This window comes from Oncorhynchus gorbuscha, linkage group LG09 (assembly GCF_021184085.1).
Source record: "Oncorhynchus gorbuscha isolate QuinsamMale2020 ecotype Even-year linkage group LG09, OgorEven_v1.0, whole genome shotgun sequence".
NCBI classification, from domain to species: Eukaryota; Metazoa; Chordata; class Actinopteri; order Salmoniformes; family Salmonidae; genus Oncorhynchus; species Oncorhynchus gorbuscha.
In genome coordinates, this window is record NC_060181.1 from 73,131,954 (window position 1) to 73,150,677 (window position 18,724).

General features: G+C 43.9%; 1 pseudogene; it reads right to left on the reverse strand.

Moving 5' to 3' along the window:
* The window catches only part of LOC124044431, a 79,057-nt pseudogene that overhangs the window by 51,336 nt on the left and 8,997 nt on the right, over window positions 1–18,724 (reverse strand).

The window sequence follows — 18,724 nt, forward strand, 5'->3', positions numbered from 1 at the left end:
CATCAAGTTTGTATCCGATGATGATGTCTTCTGTCGCTGACTCATGGGTTTAATGCTGTGTTACCTCTGAGGACCATAAGGCTAGCCTAATGTCACCCAACATGCACACACACACATACACACACACACACCCACACACATGAATGTCGCCCAACACAGTGACTACATCTGTCTCTGACCACCACTAAGTGCAGACCGAAAGAACCAGGAGGAGAGGACGTGTGGCTCCTGTGGCTGTGGTCGAGATTCAGTCACCAGAGCATCTGTTTAGACCTGCTAAGGGCTTCTCTCTACCCCTGGAGACAGCCACAAGTCACAAGGGACTACTTTTCCCATAATCACCAGTAAATTACCTGGAGCTGAGGTCAGGTTTCTCAGTGATTCCTATTGGAAAACAAAGCTTCTGTCCTACCGGAAGACTAAGAGCCTCGTCCCCTCTGGTGGGCTAACGATCACAACTGGGATATGATGGGAAATATGGTAAAGTCCCAAATGGCACCCTATCACCTATATATCACACTCCTTTTGAGCAGGTCCCATAGGACCCTTGTCAAAAGTAGTGTACTTTATAGGGAAGAGGGAGCCATTTGGAGTTAACCTATGGCTATTATAGCTGAGGCCAATTACTCAGCCTCAGCCCTGGTATACCAATGTTGTGTTGTCCCTGTTCTTTTTCATTTGGCTGTGAGCTGCTAATCTCCCATTTAATGAGTTCAAAAACACTGGGAGGTTGAGTGTTCACGAGGCAGAGAGAGAGAGAGAGAGATGTAATGCACATATGCAGCTCAGTGATTGCTTCAATGACAATACTCGGACACAGACAGGCTTTCAGAAGAGCACAGAATATTTGCTAATCCTTTAGGAACAGATGTCTTATTTTTTCCCTGCTGAAAATCCATGGCTGACTGATTCACTGGCTGGCTGCCTGGCTGGTGAGGGGGCCATGATCCTCCTGGCTGAGCCCAGGCTGGGGGATCGGAGTTTGGGGAAGGTCAGGGCCTCGTGGGGCCTCTAAGGGGCTGGATCCTGGATGATCTGGAAGGCCCAGGAGAGGCAGGGAATTAAAAGACGGCATGCAGGATATGGAGAACTAGCCTGGTTCCTAGATCGGTTTGTGTTGTCTTGTCAACTCCTATGGTAATTGTCAAGACACAGTCCACATGACAATGACCATAGGAGTTGGCCAAACAGCACAAACAGATCTGGGACCAGGCTAACTTAGTACTGAGTCGTGTAGGCTGGACTCGTCTTGTCCTCATATTGTCCCCATCTTGGGCTACTTCTCCTGGGCGTATGGCATACGGGTGGCGAACCCAACACCCCAGACCTTTCTTCAGATCCTCAGATGCCCTGCCAAACAGGAGCATCTGGCGCTGTGTCAGGAGCTGGCATTAGAACGCATTAGCGGTGGGGGAGCCCCCAGCCCAGTCCCTGCACGAAACCCCACCGAGTCCCTTCCCCACCCGGCCATCTCCAGATTTACCCCCTCAAGCAGGGGGATCACCGTGCTGAGGCTCTGGATCTGACGCCAACACACACACACATCCCTTCCTCCATATGTGCTCTGCCCCCAACCAGACCCAATCCTCCCTCCGTGCTGGATAAATTGACTAGATATTTGGGATTATTTAGGCTGTATGTGTCCAGTCCACAGAGAGTTGTAGATGTAGGCTGATTACAAAAATACGCCATAATTCTTCTGGATTTATTCACAGTACTTTAACAAATGAATATAAATTGGGAATATAATAACTGTTGTGAATACAACAACTGTGTTGTGACTATAATAACTGTGTTGTGACTATAATAACTGTGTTGTGACTATAATAACTGTGTTGTGACTATAATAACTGTGTTGTGACTATAATAACTGTGTTGTGACTATAATAACTGTGTTGTGACTATAATAACTGTGTTGTGACTATAATAACTGTGTTGTGACTATAATAACTGTGTTGTGACTATAATAACTGTGTTGTGACTATAATAACTGTGTTGGGAATATAATATAATAACTGTGTTGTGACTATATAATAACTGTGTTGTGGAATATAATAACTGTGTTATAATAACTGTGACTATAATAACTGTGTTGTGACTATAATAACTGTGTTGTGAATAATAACTGTGTTGTGACTATAATAACTGTGTTGTGACTATAATAACTGTGTTGTGACTATAATAACTGTGTTGTGACTATAATAACTGTGTTGTGACTATAATAACTGTGTTGTGACTATAATAACTGTGTTGTGACTATAATAACTGTGTTGTGACTATAATAACTGTTGTGAATATAACAACTGTGTTGTGAATATAATAACTGTATTGTGAATATAACAACTGTGTTGTGACTATAATAACTGTGTTGTGACTATAATAACTGTTGTGAATATAACAACTGTGTTATGAATATAATAACTGTATTGTGAATATAACAACTGTGTTGTGAATATAATAACTGTGTTGTGACTATAATAACTGTTGTGAATATAACAACTGTGTTGTGAATATAATAACTGTGTTGTGACTATAATAACTGTGTTGTGAATATAACAACTGTGTTGTGACTATAATAACTGTGTTGTGACTATAATAACTGTTGTGAATATAACAACTGTGTTGTGAATATAATAACTGTATTGTGAATATAACAACTGTGTTGTGAATATAACAACTGTGTTGTGACTATAATAACTGTGTTGTGACTATAATAACTGTTGTGAATATAACAACTGTGTTGTGAATATAACAATTGTGTTGTGAATATAACAACTGTATTGTGAATATAACAACTGTGTTGTGAATATAACAACTGTGTTGTGACTATAATAACTGTGTTGTGACTATAATAACTGTTGTGAATATAACAACTGTGTTGTGAATATAATAACTGTATTGTGAATATAACAACTGTGTTGTGAATATAATAACTGTGTTGTGAATATAATAACTGTGTTGTGAATATAACAACTGTGTTGTGAATATAACAACTGTGTTGTGAATATAACAACTGTGTTGTGAATATAATAACTGTGTTGTGAATATAACAACTGTGTTGTGAATATAACAACTGTGTTGTGAATATAACAACTGTGTTGTGAATATAATAACTGTGTTGTTGTAACGGATTTCCTCCTCTTCGTCTAAGGGGGAGTAAGGATCGGACCAAAACGCAGCGTGGTAAGTGTCCATATGGATTTATTCAAAAAACACAACTGAACACTGGAACAAAATAATAAACGTGAAATATACAGTACCGTGTGGCCCAAACACACACATGGAAACAAACACCCACAAACCAAAAGTGAAACCCAGGCTACCTAAGTATGATTCTCAATCAGAGACAACTAACAACACCTGCCTCTGATTGAGAACCATACTAGGCCGAACACAGAAACCGAACATAGAAAAACAAACATAGACTGCCCACCCCAACTCACGCCTTGACCATACTAAAACAAAGAATAAAATAACAGAACTACGGTCCGAACGTGACAGTTGTGAATATAATAACTGTGTTGTGACTATAATAACTTTTGTGAATATAACAACTGTGTTGTGAATATAATATATATGCCATTTAGCGGACGCTTTTATCCAAAGCGACTTACAGTCATGTGTGCATACATTCTACGTATGGGTGGTCCCGGGAATCGAACCCACTACCCTGGCGTTACAAGCGCCATGCTCTACCAACTGAGCCACAGAAGGACTAACAACTGTGTTGTGAATATAATAACTGTATTGTGAATATAACAACTGTGTTGTGAATATAATAACTGTTGTGAATATAACAACTGTGTTGTGAATATAATAACTGTGTTGTGAATATAATAACTGTATTGTGAATATAACAACTGTGTTGTGAATATAATAACTGTGTTGTGAATATAATAACTGTGTTGTGAATATAACAACTGTGTTGTGAATATAATAGAAACCGTTATCTGCATGTGATTTGGGTCAATATAGAAAATATGAATACAAAAAATAAACAAATACTGTATTTGGAAATCGTTAAATAATCCAAAAAGACTAATGGGAATGTGTCTTTGGTTACTAACACAAAGGGTTACCATTATGAACATTTTGAATATGTATTAGCACTAAGTACATTATAAACCAAAATATTACAAAAAAATAACATACTTTAAGTACAGTGAAGAGATGCATAGCAGCATATGTGTTTTCACTGTAGGTGTTAATCCTCTGTTTATATTGCCTGTGTGTTTTCACTGTAGGTGATAATCCTGTGCCTTATATTGCTGGTGTGTTTTCACTGTAGGTGATAATCCTCTGTTTATATTGCTGGTGTGTTTTCACTGTAGGTGATAATCCTCTGTTTATATTGCTGGTGTGTTTTCACTGTAGGTGATAATCCTCTGTTTATATTGCTGGTGTGTTTTCACTGTAGGTGATAATCCTCTGTTTATATTGCTGGTGTGTTTTCACTGTAGGTGATAATCCTTGGTTTATATTGCTCGTGTGTTTTCACTGTAGGTGATAATCCTCTGTTTATATTGCTGGTGTGTTTTCACTGTAGGTGATAATCCTCTGTTTATATTGCTGGTGTGTTTTCACTGTAGGTGATAATCCTTGGTTTATATTGCTCGTGTGTTTTCACTGTAGGTGATAATCCTCTGTTTATATTGCTCGTGTGTTTTCACTGTAGGTGATAATCCTTGGTTTATATTTCTTGTGTGTTTTCACTGTAGGTGATAATCCTTGGTTTATATTGCTGGTGTTTCTTTTAAATAAATGCGGTGTGTCAGACAGCGACACGTATTCTGTGCTTCAACACTGACGAGGTGAGCCAGACAGACAAGGCCCCCCAAAAAAGACAGATACACACACAGACAGACAGACAGACAGACAGACAGACAGACAGACAGACAGACAGACAGACAGACAGACAGACAGACAGACAGACAGACAGACAGACAGACAGACAGACAGACAGACAGACAGACAGACAGACAGACAGACAGACAGACAGACAGACAGACAGACAGACAGACAGACAGACAGACAGACAGACAGACAGACAGACAGACAGACAGACAGACAGACAGACAGACAGACAGACAGACAGACAGTTAAAGTCAGAGACAGACAGACAGATGCGGTCAGAAAGACAGACAGAAGGGTCCAGTCTGTGGGGGGGAATACACTAAGACAGGACTGGTACTCCCTCCAGTGAAAGTGATATGGCTGTGATAGCTTTGTTACGGAGGACAGCATCTGCTTCTCTCTGTTTCATCCTCCGCAGAGAGAAAGGAGACAGATATACACACACTACCGCTCTCCCATGGTGATGAGAGCCCACACACACACAAACACTCCCGATTATATACTCTCCCACATAACACATGCTCATTCACACACTATTTTCACACTAACTTACTTACATCTAACATACTGTTCATGCTCTCTTTCTCTCCTACTCATCTAACTTACTTACCATATTCCATGATCAAATGAAATCACTCAATCACCAACTCCCTGATCCACTTTCTTTCTGTATCCATCACACACACAAGTCAAACTGATTGACTTGACTCGCCCACGGGGAAGTTTTCTCCACCTCACCAAACTAAGTATACAAAGACCAACAATAGAAAACCTTGTTGACCAAGCAAGGTTGAGCGAGGGACTGGTATCTATGCAGAGGAGTTGACGAGAAGGTGGTGTCTCCATGGATACACATGGTGAGTTAATGGAAAGCCTGTTAATGTGTAACATTATACACTCAGTTTGCAGACAGGGACCAGGGTTACATTCTACACTAATCCATGCAGCTAGCAGACAGGGACCAGGGTAACATTCTACACTAATCCATGCAGCTAGCAGACAAGGACCAGGGTAACATTCCACACTAATTCATGCAGCAAGCAGACAGTGACCAGGGTAACATTCTATACTAATTCATGCAGCTAGCAGACAGGGACCAGGGTAACATTCTACACTAATCCATGCAGCTAGCAGACAGGGACCAGGGTAACATTCTACACTAATCCATGCAGCTAGCAGACAGGGACCAGGGTAACATTCTACACTAATCCATGCAGCTAGCAGACAGGGACCAGGGTAACATTATACACTAATCCATGCAGCTAACAGACAGGGACCAGGGTAACATTATACACTAATCCATGCAGCTAACAGACAGGGACCAGGGTAACATTCTACACTAATCCATGCAGCTAACAGACAGGGACCAGGGTAACATTCTACACTAATCCATGCAGCTAACAGACAGGGACCAGGGTAACATTATACACTAATCCATGCAGCTAGCCGACAGGGACCAGGGTAACATTCTATACTAATCCACGCAACTAGCCGACAGGGACCAATGTCACATTCTACACTAATCCATGCAGCTAACAGACAGGGACCAGGGTAACATTCTACACTAACCATGCAGCTAGCAGACAGGGACCAGGGTAACATTCTACACTAATCCATGCAGCTAGCCGACAGGGACCAGGGTAACATTCTACACTAATCCATGCAGCTAGCCGACAGGGACCAGGGTAACATTCTATACTAATCCATGCAGCTAGCCGACAGGGACCAGGGTAACATTCAACACTAATCCATGCAGCTAGCCGACAGGGACCAGGGTAACATTCTACACTAATCCATGCAGCTAGCCGACAGGGACCAGGGTAACATTCAACACTAATCCATGCAGCTAGCAGACAGGGACCAGGGTAACATTCTACACTAATCCATGCAGCTAGCAGACAGGGACCAGGGTAACATTCAACACTAATCCATGCAGCTAGCAGACAGGGACCAGGGTAACATTCTACACTAATCCATGCAGCTAGCAGACAGGGACCAGGGTAACATTCAACACTAATCCATGCAGCTAGCAGACAGGGACCAGGGTAACATTCAACACTAATCCATGCAGCTAGCAGACAGGGACCAGGGTAACATTCAACACTAATCCATGCAGCTAGCAGACAGGGACCAGGGTAACATTCTACACTAATCAATGCAGCTAGCGGACAGGGACCAGGGTAACATTCAACACTAATCCATGCAGCTAGCAGACAGGGACCAGGGTAACATTCAACACTAATCCATGCAGCTAGCAGACAGGGACCAGGGTAACATTCTACACTCATCTAGTCAGCTAGGAGACAGGGACCAGGCTAACATTCTACACTCATCTAGTCAGCTAGGAGACAGGGACCAGGCTAACATTCTACACTCATCTAGTCAGCTAAGAGACAAGGACCAGGCTAACATTCTACACACATCTAGTCAGCTAGGAGACAGGGACCAGGCTAACATTCTACACTCATCTAGTCAGCTAGGAGACAGGGACCAGGCTAACATTCTACACTCATCTAGTCAGCTAGGAGACAGGGACCAGGCTAACATTGTACACTCATCTAGTCAGCTAGGAGACAGGGACCAGGCTAACATTCTACACTCATCTAGTCAGCTAGGAGACAAGGACCAGGCTAACATTCTACACTCATCTAGTCCGCTAGGAGACAGGGACCAGGCTAACATTGTACACTCATCTAGTCAGCTAGCAGACAGGGACCAGGCTAAGATTTTACACTCATCTAGTCAGCTAGGAGACAAGGCCCAGGCTAACATTGTACACTCAACTAGTCAGCTACCAGGCAAGGACCAGGGTAATGTCCTACTAATATCCTACAGAGGATATGACCACATCAGAAGAGGGGAGGTTGCTGGACACACACTGACACATAGGTCATGTGCTGTAAAGCAATTTAAATCATGAACTTTATGCAACTGATTGTAATAACATTTTTGCATATGATAAATAAGGTTCTAAGGTCAGGCAGAGCTCCTCTAAGACTCCTACTCTGAGACTCCTACTCTGAAACTCCTACTCTGCGACTCCTACTCTGAGACTCCTACTCTGAGACTCCTACTCAGAGACTCCTACTCTGAGATGCTTTATAAATATAGCCCCAGATGTTTTGTTTTTTAGCCTTTCTGATAGAAGGTGATTATAAAGTTCCAGTGTCACATTAAGCGGTGGATATTAGGCTCCTGTGTGCTCTGAGATGTGAAGTCTCTGTCTCTCAGCTCCTTCATTAGAGTTCCTCCAGACTGCCTTAGCCAGGTTCTATGTGTGTGTGTGTCCTGAAGAACAGATGCATGCTGCTATCTTTTACTACATTAGCTTCCCACATTAGCTAACTGACTTGCCTGCCTGGGAGAGAAATGCATTACTTTGGGCCACATGTCACCTTGGTCCGCGCCGCGCATGACTGCCTGTTAAAATTATACCTTGATAGCCTCACACAATGGAACATAAAAGACGGTGTGCTAGCTCCTCCTCTAGGTCCTCCTCTCTCTCTCTCTCTCTCTCTCTCTCTCTCTCTCTCTCTCTCTCTCTCTCTCTCTCTCTCTCTCTCTCTCTCTCTCTCTCTCTCTTTCTCTCTCTCTCTCTCTTGCTCTCTCTCTGTTTTCCACAGGGGGATGGATGTCTTTTGTTTTATTATAAGGCTATTGTTAAGTCAGTGGTGCTGCTGAATAATTTCTCCCACAGGGGGAATTTAAACTGCGGTATGCTGGATTACAGGAGCTCTCACCTGTTACAGTGGGAACGGTGTATCCCTGCGCCCTCGTTTCCCAGGGAGCCTCTAATAACGTTGCACAATGAAGGGAGTGTCCCAGCTGACAGTTAAACACAAAAGGTGCTGCTGCGTAACCCCGTCTCCCTCCTTGCCTTTTTTATCAACCCCTCACTCTCCTTTCCTAGAGACGGATTCTGAATGCTGGAAACCAAATGGAGGCATTGCCTTGGCCAGTGCTGTGGTCATTGCTGGGCCATCGCAGTGACAAGCCATGTGATGTGGTCTGACACATGAGGTGGCGTGGTCCAGCTGAGGGTGTCAGCCACAAGATTAAACCAGCCATCAGTCGTCTGGTAATGTCACCAGCCTGGTCACAGACAGACCAGCATGTGTAGAGGCCAGCGCTAACAATGGCAGCACCTGTACAAGGCTCAAGGCAGGATGTCTGTGTCTTTCTGATACCCTTGCCTTGTGCGAGCGGAGCGACGCTGTGTAGAGCTACAATCCTACAATCACCTCCATGGCATTTTCAAAGCCCCCTTTCTTTCACAGATTAGTGGGTCCTGTGTTGGGCAGGTCAATCAGACCAACCAGGCCCCTCATAGCCCACGCCAGGCCGTCTCCCCTCTCTGGACAGATAATATGGCCTTGGTGCTCTTGTCAAAGTGGATGGTCACACTCCTGCATCAAGTTGAACTTTATTGTTGTCGTAGCTAAAGGCCCTCAGGGGGAGGAAAAGAGAGAGTGGAGGAGAGAGTGAAACAGAGAGGAGAAAAAGAGAGAGGGGGGAAAGCTCAGAGTTCAACTTAGAGTTGATCCATTGACCATTGTCCTCTAAACTGAATTCATATGTCTATTGATAAGTCATAGTGTGAGAACTACATAAACCCGTTAGCTAAGTTGTTTAACAACAGAATGGAGAGGATTTTTTTACCGTTTATGTTTTAACTCTTTGTATAGAGCCTATATGAATATATGCATGATTCATGTAGTTGATGGTTATTATTTAATCATATATAACATTATATGTCTATTGTTGATAAGGACAAGGTCTGTTATGCCCTTAATTTGGACCTTGTTGTGCCAGGTGAAGGCTAAGGGCTCTGCATTATGTTCCTAATACCACCTTTTAACAGGGTCAATATTTAGAGCCGCAGTGGATCTTTGTCCGAACAAGCCAGAGCCGTATATTTATTTAGTATATGAATCTGTGTCGAACCATATTTGCCCAGCACCTGAGTGTAATGAGATGCAGGTTTTATAACAACCAATAACTCTTTTTGGTTCAATTTAGTAGTGCAAATGCACTGCCACTGTGTTACATTTGGTGAAAAATATTCTGTACAATGATAAAAGACGTCACCGCTTGTAGTTCAGCACTCCTCTTCTAAAATGCTTTTTGAATACGGGCCCAGGCTTAGTTTCATAAGATGATCCATTCTGCAACATAAAAAAGAAGAAGAAGACAATATCGAATCAATTAATGATTGTTTTTGTGTGCTTTTTTTCTTCATAAATAAGGCTATTCAGTGTCCTGTAGGCCGCCTCAAGGCATGTTGTTTTAATTATGTTAATAAATTCGTGTTAAAGTACAAAGTACTCACAGCCCTCTCACACAAAAACCCAAGGCCAATGTCCCAAATTACACCCTATTCCCTACATTGTGCACTACTTTTGACCAGACGCATATGGGCCTTTGTCAAAATGAGTTCACTATATATAGAGAATAGGGGGCCATTTGGAACACAGCCAAGGCTTTGGATCCTCCTAAGGCTGAGGGAGGTACAACTTTAAAAGTCGGCTTTGCCAAAGTTGTACTGCGTCTTAAATGGCACACTATTCCCTAGGCAGTGCATTACTTTTGACCAGGTCCATAGGGCTCTGGTCAAAAGTAGTGCACTATATAAGGAATAGGATGACATTTTGGACAAATCCTTGGTTTGCCTGAGGAACAGAACAAGTACAGGGCTATAACAGAGCGGACAGGCCTGTGAAAGGAGAGATGGTGTAATGCCGGCTAGATTGAGCTAACATAACAACAATCCCCTTTAATCTCAGATGACTAATGCAGAACTAATCACGTAGTATTAGCTGGCTGCTGCTATAACGAACGTTACAGGGATTACGCTGAATTGTGTTAACACAACATTATGTACAGACAGACAGTGTCACTAACTTGGGCTGTCTAGCTTTCGAGTGCTTGTCTAAGCTGCACCTGGTAGAGCTATCCCTAAACCAGGTTTTTCATTTACAGAAACTCCAACATACATTCTATGCACACACTGTACTGTATATTAGGCAACATTTCTGGGGTGGATATTTTAGATTGTCAAGGATATTATGTCTGATGAGGCAGCATATAGTAGATGAATTGAAAGGTGTTGGATATGGGCACTCTTTTTGTGTGATGGCCATGTCATTGCCCTAGACTACGCTGGAGAGGAGGAGGGTGGGAGAACGATGTGGAGGTGTTGGCCACTAGGGCCTGAAGAACAGGTTGATGGTGGCCACCCTGTAGTTAGTAATTATCTTTCCTTCTACGGGACTGACAGGGGGAGACAGTGGGTGGAGAGGGGAGGAGGATAGGCTGCCTAAATGGTCCAACCCAGCAGGGCCCTCAGAGACAGGTGTCCCCATCATGCCAGGTCTCTTCATAGAGACACTCACAGAGCCAATAACCACACAGGGGTGCTGCTTAAAAAAAGTCATAAAAAAATCACAACAGGAAGATATTGGAGAATGTCTATGTGTGACAACCTGTAAAAAGAGTGTGATATCCTAGTGACTACAGTGATCGATAATGTATTGCTTTGTTATCAGTGACCAACTATTTGAGCATGTCTCAAAATCGTTGTGGGTTGTTGGCAACAACATCACTACAAACTGCTGTACAACATATATGCCCTGATATGTTTGGTGTTCAAATATTTGTCAAAAGCATAGCCCACTTAGGGTAGTACAATTACGTTTGGGGCCATAGGTTGAGTCCACATAAAAATGCACTACATTATTTGATGTTTTCCATCTTTTTTACTCAGTCAGACCAAATAATAAATATGAGCCAGTTTACCAGACCTAGATTCAGTCTTAAAAGCAGATTCGCCACTGAGTCTAGAACTTGGCTTAATCTTTGTCAGAGAAACCAGTCCTATATGTTTAAAGTTGTTTTTTGAAGCACACTTACCACTGAGTATCTCCTTCATTTTTAAAAAACAGATCTCACAGTGTTCCACATTCATGTTGTTGAAGTGATGGCATAGTCCTTCAGTTTGGGTCCATTCTTCTTAAACTGGAACAGAGTGATGCACAAGAGAGTGCCCCCTGTCTGCTGGCTCGTAGCATCTCTCTTCACCTTCACTTCAAACATATCCTTCAACTGCACATACTCTGTACGCCTCAGAGTCTCCGACTGACCTAGAGATACACAGGAAGCAAAGACATGCTCCGGAAGTGCAGGAACCCTTTACCACAATGCCGACATAAAGGCTTAGGCCCATACTTGAACAAAGAAATAACTTTAGTTCTGAGAGATAATAGCTTTAAAAGTGTTAAAGGCCCAGTGCAGTCAAAAATGTGATTTCCTGTGTTTTATATATTCTTTATTTCCACACTATGAGATTGGAATAACAATGTGACATTGTGAAATGTATGATAATGCCCTTTTAGTGTAAAAGCTGTTTGAAAAGACCGCCTGAAATTTCAGCCTGTTTCGGTGGGATTGAGTTTTAGCCTTCCATGGTGACATCACCATGTGGTAAATTAGTTAATAGACCAATAAGAAATAGAGTTTCAAACCTATCTGCCAATAAAAGCTAATTTTCAATTTTCCCCTAGACAATGCCAGCAAAATTGTTGCTTGAGAAATTGCCCTTTGCAAAGAAGCTATTTTTGTTTATTTTTGACCATTTTAATTGAAAACAATTACAGTACAGTAAGGTCAGGTACTTAATTGTTACACAGAAATGATTCGATCTTGCGATAAAAACAGCTGAATTAGATCTTTAACTCTTAATGGGTAATGTGTTGACAGAGTGTGACATCACAGGATTGTTTAGTGTCTCATTCTCCCTGGCCCTCCTGCTGAAGACAATCAACATCAGACACAACTCCAATTAAACAGATCTGGGTGCTTTGTCCAAGATGGCCAACTGTCCTGACTGTGACTCCTTCTCTTCTCTAAATGAGTCTGTCTCTCCTCATGTGAAACCCTTTCTTCATTAGGAAGATCCCCAGCCTGTTCCTCAGACAGTGTTTCAGAACATTAACTACCATCTATCCTCTCACATTACTGAGCTTAGCGGGACACCCCGGTTGACACCATCTGTTCCTGGTGATCAGGCTTCTTCCAGACCTGGGTCCAAATACGATTTGAAATTGTTCAAATACTTTGAGTGTGTCCTCTATCCCACTCTAATGTTGGCTGCTACAAAAATATTCAATATATTTAGAGGAAATAAAGATAATCTCCCCCGATTGACAAAATGAGCTGGCTGCAGACAGGGACCAATGACAAACAGGGCATTATTTACAACAGTGATATATTAGGATACAAGGGAAAAGGCACGCAGAAAAGGGGGAAGAGAGGGGGGATAGTTTGAGGCTTTAGAAAGGGGGAGCGTCCCCCTCACCCGTTTCCTTCCCTCCAGTAATATAGTGATGTACAAGGGAAGGAGAGGGGGAAGGGAGGATTACAGTAAACTGGTGCTGGCGCCCTGTCCTGTCTGGATCAATCTAGGCACATCTGCCTGATTCCGACCATAAACAGGATTATAGGGGGACTTATCTGCTTGACGCTAATTGTTTTCGCAGTTTATGCACAAGCCAACTCTTTCAGGTGCTGCAACTCGGCATATAAAAACTCCATACACAGTGGTTGGCTGCCCGTGACTTCTTTCAGGCACAGGTCCATTCATAAAGTTGGCTGAGTTGTTCGGAACTTATTTTCGGTTATTTGGGGGTTTGGCAGGGGTTTGAATCTGTGAAACTAATTAGTGTAATGTTTTGGATTTGGACATTGCTGGTTTGGATGGGATGTATTGTCACACTGTGCATAGGCAATATAATGATATAGAGAGATGTGTCATGGCATTGAATTGCAACTTAATAACATGTTTATGTATTTGTATATTCTGCAGAGGATGTGGAGTATTTTGAAATTATAAATGTTTTCAAATTTTATCTATCTTCTTAAAGTCTTTGAAGTGAAACAGACTGGTGCATTTTTCCCTCCCTTTTTTGGCAGACATTGAAAAAAAAGGATTACTTACTATTATTAACAACTAGTCATTATGTTACAACTAGGGCTTTCAGAGTTAATCAGTTATGTCACGACTTCTTTCGAAGTCGATGCCTCTCCTTGTTCGAGCGGTGTTCGGTGTTCTAGCCATCGCCGATCCATTTTTCATTTTCCATTTGTTTTGTCTCGTTTTACCACACAACTGGTTCTCATTTCCCTCATTATGTGTTGTGTATTTAACCCTATGCTCCCCCCATGTCTTTGTGTGGTATTGTTTATTGTAAGTGCTTGTGCACATTTTGTTTGACTGGGTTATTTGTGCCCATACTTTGTATTTCTTATGCCGTTGGTTTTACTATTAAACTGCTCCGGCTATTATCAAGTTCTGCTCTCCTGCGTCTGACTTCCCTGCCACCAGATACGCACCACTTACAGAATACCACATCCACTACATGGAGTCAGCAGGAGCAGGTGCCCCTGGTATGAGGATAGAGGAGAGCGTCCAGGATCAAGCGATGCGTCTCGACCTTCCCAGGGAGTATGATGGGACGGTGGCACGGTGCCAGGGTTTCCTGTTACAGCTGGACTTATACCTGAGCACCGTTTACCCGGCTCCCTCGAGAAGGGAGAGGGTGTCCGTCCTCGTTTCATGCCTCTTGGGGAGAACTCTGGAGTGGGCTAACGCCGTATGGGGAGAAGGAGATTTCGAGAACGTCTATTCCACCTGTGGCAGGGGACGAGGAGTGCACAGGAGTTTTTTTGGAATTTCGGACCCTGGCCGGCCGCGAGGGCGGGATGGAACGACAGTGCCCTGATCGACCATTATCGCTGCAGTTTGCGCGAGAACGTCCGTCAAGAGTTGGCCTGCAGGGACACCACCCTTACTTTCGACCAGCTGGTGGACCTGTCCATTCGGCTGGATAACCTGCTGGCTACCCGCGGACGTCCAGATCGGGGTCTGTCGGTTCCATCCCCCAACACCACCACTCCGATGCCCATGGAGCTGGGAGGTGCTATGCTCAGTGAGAACGGAAGAGGTGCACCATCTGTGGCCGCAAAGGTCACACTGCTGTTCGGTGCCTGGTTGGCTCCTCTGGGAGTCGAGGCAGCAGGCAGGGCACTCTGGCGTCACCTCAGGTGAGAATGCACCCTTCTCACCCAGAGCTCTCTGTTGCACAACTGTTTTTGTTCATTACGTTTCCTGAATTTTCCCCGCATTCCCAGCATAAGGTGCTCACCGATTCAGGAGCGGCGGGGAATTTTATAGACAGATCATTAGACTTTAGTTTAGGGATCCCCATCATTCATGTAGGAATGCACTTCCCAGTTCACACCTTAGATAGTCAACCATTAAGGCCAGGGTTGACTAGGGAGACCACCGCTCCTCTGGGCATGGTGACGCAGGGGGGTCAATACGGAGAAAATCAGTCTCTTTCTCATTGACTCTCCTGCGTTTCCAATGGTGCTAGGTCTGCCCTGGTTAGCTTGTCATAACCCCACTATTTCATGGCAACGGGGGGCTCTGTTTACCTCGGCTCCCGTGCTGGCCAATCCAGATTCCTCTTTGGCATTCTTAGTGGTGGTGGACGCGTCCGAGGCTGGGATAGGAGCCGTGCTATCTCAGTGCTCGGGCACGCCACCGAAGCTCCATCCCTGTGCCTTCTTCTCGAGGAAGCTCAGCCTGGCGGAGCGAAACTATGACGTGGGGTACCGGGAGCTGTTGGCTGTCTTCAAGGCTCTGAAAGCATGGAGACATTGGCTTGAGGGGGCTAAACACCCTTTTCTTATCTGGACTGACCACTGCAATCTGGAGTACATCCAGGCGGCGAGGAGACTGAACCCTCGCCAGGCAAGGTGGGCCATGTTTTTCACCCATTTTGTGCTCACCCTTTCTTACAGACCAGGTTCCCAGAATGTGAAGGTAGACGCACTGTCCCGGCTGTATTTCACAGAGGAGCGGCCCATGGATCCCACCCCCAAACTCCCGGCCTCCTGCCTGGTGACGCCGGTAGTGTGGGAGCTGGACGCAGACATTGCGTGCAGAGCCCGCTCCACTCCAGTGTCCCGTTGGACGTCTGTATGTTCCGTCTGCTGTCTGTGACTGGCTGATCTATTGGGCCCACACGTCACCCTCCTCTGGTCATCCAGGCATTGGTCAGACGGTGAGCTGTCTGACTGGGAAGTAGTGGTAGCCCACTTTGGCTAAGGATGTGAGGGTTTATGTTTCCTCCTGCTCGGTGTGCGCCCAGTGTAAGGCTCCTAGGCACCTGCCCAGAGGTAAGCTACACCCCTTACCCGTTCCACAACGGCCATGGTCACACCTGTCGATTGATTTCCTGACTGATCTTCCCCCATCACAGGGAAACACTAATGATCCTGGTTCTTGATCCTGGAGTCCTGCCATCTCCTTCCTCTGCCCGGTCTCCCTACGGCCCTACAGACTGCGGAGGCCTTGTTTACACATGTCTTCCGGCACTACGGGGTGCCTGAGGATATAGTGTCTGATTGGGGGCCCCAGTTCACTTCAAGGGTCTGGAGGGCGTTCATGGAACGTCTGGGGGTCTCGATCAGCCTTACCTCAGGTTTTCACCCCGAGAGTAACGGGCAGGTGGAGAGAGTTAACCAGGATGTGTGTAGGTTTCTGAGGTCCTATTGCCAGGACCGGCCGGGGGAGTGGGCAGTGTTCGTGCCATGGGCAGAGATGGCCCAGATCTCGCTCCGCCACTCCTCCACTAACCTCTTCCCCTTCCAGTGTGTATTGGGGTATCAGCCACTTCTGGCTCCTTGGCATCAGAGTCAGATCAAGGCTCCTGCGGTGGACGACTGGTTCCGGCGCCCAGAGGAAACATGGGACGCCGCCGCCTTTTTTTTCTTGTGATTAATCACATTGTCTGAAATCATTCAAAATACACTGAAAACATACCAAATACATAATCTATACAGCTAAAAATAACAACGCAATGTTAAAATAAGTCGACATGAGGTTAAAGAAAATGTGCTTTTTCAATTTGCCTAAATTTGCTAAAAGTTACATTAGACAAAATCAACATCAATATTCTTGTAATTTTTTTGTATGAAAAAGTCTTAATTTACAGCTTAATTTGAGCAAATTCAGAATTTGCAATGAATCGCGATGAATCACAGCAAATCCTGCGTTTCACTCAATTATTTTTAAAATAGCATTTGACAGCCCGAGTTAAAACATGTGCTGTTCACTGTAAGGCACGTGTGTGTGGTGATAGAAATGCTTAGAGTGATGGACTGCAATTACCAGAAATACTATTGTGTGTAGTTTCATCCACCGATTCAACACAATACGCCATAATTGTGGGAAGTGCACATGACAGCTTGAAAGGACTAATTTCTGCCCATATTTGCTCTACAATTTATGGCAGTCAAAGTTAATTAGCTGAACGGTACAGTGAGTACAGTAACCACAGCGAGGGTTCAGAACGTGTGTGACCCCTCCGTATTACAAGAGGGACAGATAGAAATTGTGTCTGTCCCAAATGGAATCCTATGCCATATATGGTGCACTACTTTTGACCAGTCCAATGGCCTGATCAATTGGACACGGGTCAAAGTAGTATACTATATAGGGCATAGGGTTCCATTTGGGACAGACAGAGACAGACAGACAGTGTCATAGTCTAATTGCACAAAGGGAACAAACAGACCCTGTCGTCTGCTCTGTTTGCTTCCTGGGGGCTTGACAACAGCAATATAAAAATGTAAATATTGGGTTTTGCTGTGTGTGTGTGTGTGTGTGTGTGTGTGTGTGTGTGTGTGTGTGTGTGTGTGTGTGTGTGTGTGTGTGTGTGTGTGTGTGTGTGTGTGTGTGTGTGTGTGTGTGTGTGTGTGTGTGTGTGTGTGTGTGTGTGTGTGTGTGTGTGTGTGTGTGTGTGTGTGTGTGTGTGTGTGTGTGTGTGTGTGTGTGTGTGTGTGTGTGTGTGTGTGTGTGTGTGTGTGTGTGTGTGTGTGTGTCTCGGCAGGCAGGCCTCTGAAGGCACAGGTGGAAAATATGATCCTAGGTGCCACACTGTGAACCACATGGCCCACACAACATGGGGGCAAAGAGGAGCACTACACTGACCTGGCACAGACTGGCTATGCTTGGACAGTTGACAAAATGACAATGTTAGCTCAAGTTATCTGGGACTGAGAGCACTCTACTGTATGTCCCAACAACAACAAAAATCAACAACAACAGCTGAAATGAGACAAATAGCAGTTAAATCTGTAGTGAATAACAACACGTTGTAGTGTGAACTAAGACACACTTGAGATCAAACATTAACACATTGAATGAAGAAGAACCCAACAGAGAGATTCTATGAATGCACAATACAAATTTGAACAAAATGGCATATCTGAGAATATTCCTTCAATTTTTGTATTACAGCCAATGTTGAAAACATTGTCATTTCGGGATGTCAGATTAAATGGATGTATTTTTTTTACCATAAATTAATTATAGTTGATTATATGATGCTGCTATGCCACCTATGTCTGCTATGAGCAGAAGTAGTGCTGGGAAGAAGCTTGTCTCCATCTGGCAGCAATAAGGTTTTCTAGAAGTCTGCAGCTATGCTTAATCTTTGTGCTCTTTCTTGTGCCCCAAATGAAAGGTTGTACCTATCATGTCATTTCTAATCATAATCATATTTCGACAGAGAGCGACACAAGCCAGGCTGTTGAGCAGAGTATACAGTTGTGGCCAAAAGTTTTGAGAATGACACAAATATTAATTTTCACAAAGTCTGCTGCCTCTGTTTGTATGATGGCAATTTGCATATACTCCAGAATGTTATGAAGAGTGATCATATGAATTGCAATTAATTACAAAGTCCCTCTTTGCCATGCAAATGAACTGAATCCCCCAAAAAATTCCACTGCATTTCAGCCCTGC